We start from the raw sequence: 775 nt of genomic DNA, 5'->3' as shown, positions 1-775 counted from the left end.
CCTTCCTTTCTTTCTTTCTTTCTTTCTTTCTTTCTTTCTTTCTTTCTTTCTTTCTTTCTTTCTTTCTTTCTTTCTTTCTTTCTTTCTTTCTTTTTCTTCACATTGTTTTAGTATAAATTCTAAGACAGAAGAGCAACAAAGGTGGGATAATTGGGGTTAAATGATTTGTCCAGGGTCACACAACTAGGAAGCACCTGAGACCAAATTTGAAGTAAGAATAGATTTAGGAAGGGAGGTGAGCTAAATTTTATGGAATCACACTAAATTTCAGAATTGGCCAGGATCAGAGACCAATTAGTCCAACTGGTATCTGAGGACAGTGGAGATGTAGTCCTTTAACATTTTCCCAAAATTAAACTTTAGTCTGTCTTTTTGCTCCTTCTGCTTGTTGTTCTTGGTTCTTCCTCTTCTGACAAAAGAAGTATTGTGTTCCCTCCACTTTCAAAACATTGCTCATGCATCAGCCCCACCCCAAGTTGTCTTTTTCTCTAATAAATTTTCCCAATTCATAATATCACAGATTTATAGCAGCAAGGACTATTAATACAATTTATTCTAACCCACCTCATTTGAAAATGATGAGCTAAGAACTAGGGAGGTAAAATGATTTGACTCAGGTTGCAGAGATGAATTTGAATCCAGGTCTACTGACTTCAAATAAAACATGATTTACATTATATTATATTCTCTCATTTGTGATGGATTTCCATAAGGCATAATCCTTCACCAAACATCCCCCATGCCCCCCTCTTAAGTGTCCAACTCATCAATATCC

The sequence above is a fragment of the Gracilinanus agilis genome, chromosome 2, assembly GCF_016433145.1.
Source record: "Gracilinanus agilis isolate LMUSP501 chromosome 2, AgileGrace, whole genome shotgun sequence".
Taxonomy (NCBI): domain Eukaryota; kingdom Metazoa; phylum Chordata; class Mammalia; order Didelphimorphia; family Didelphidae; genus Gracilinanus; species Gracilinanus agilis.
This window is presented reverse-complemented; position numbering follows the sequence as displayed.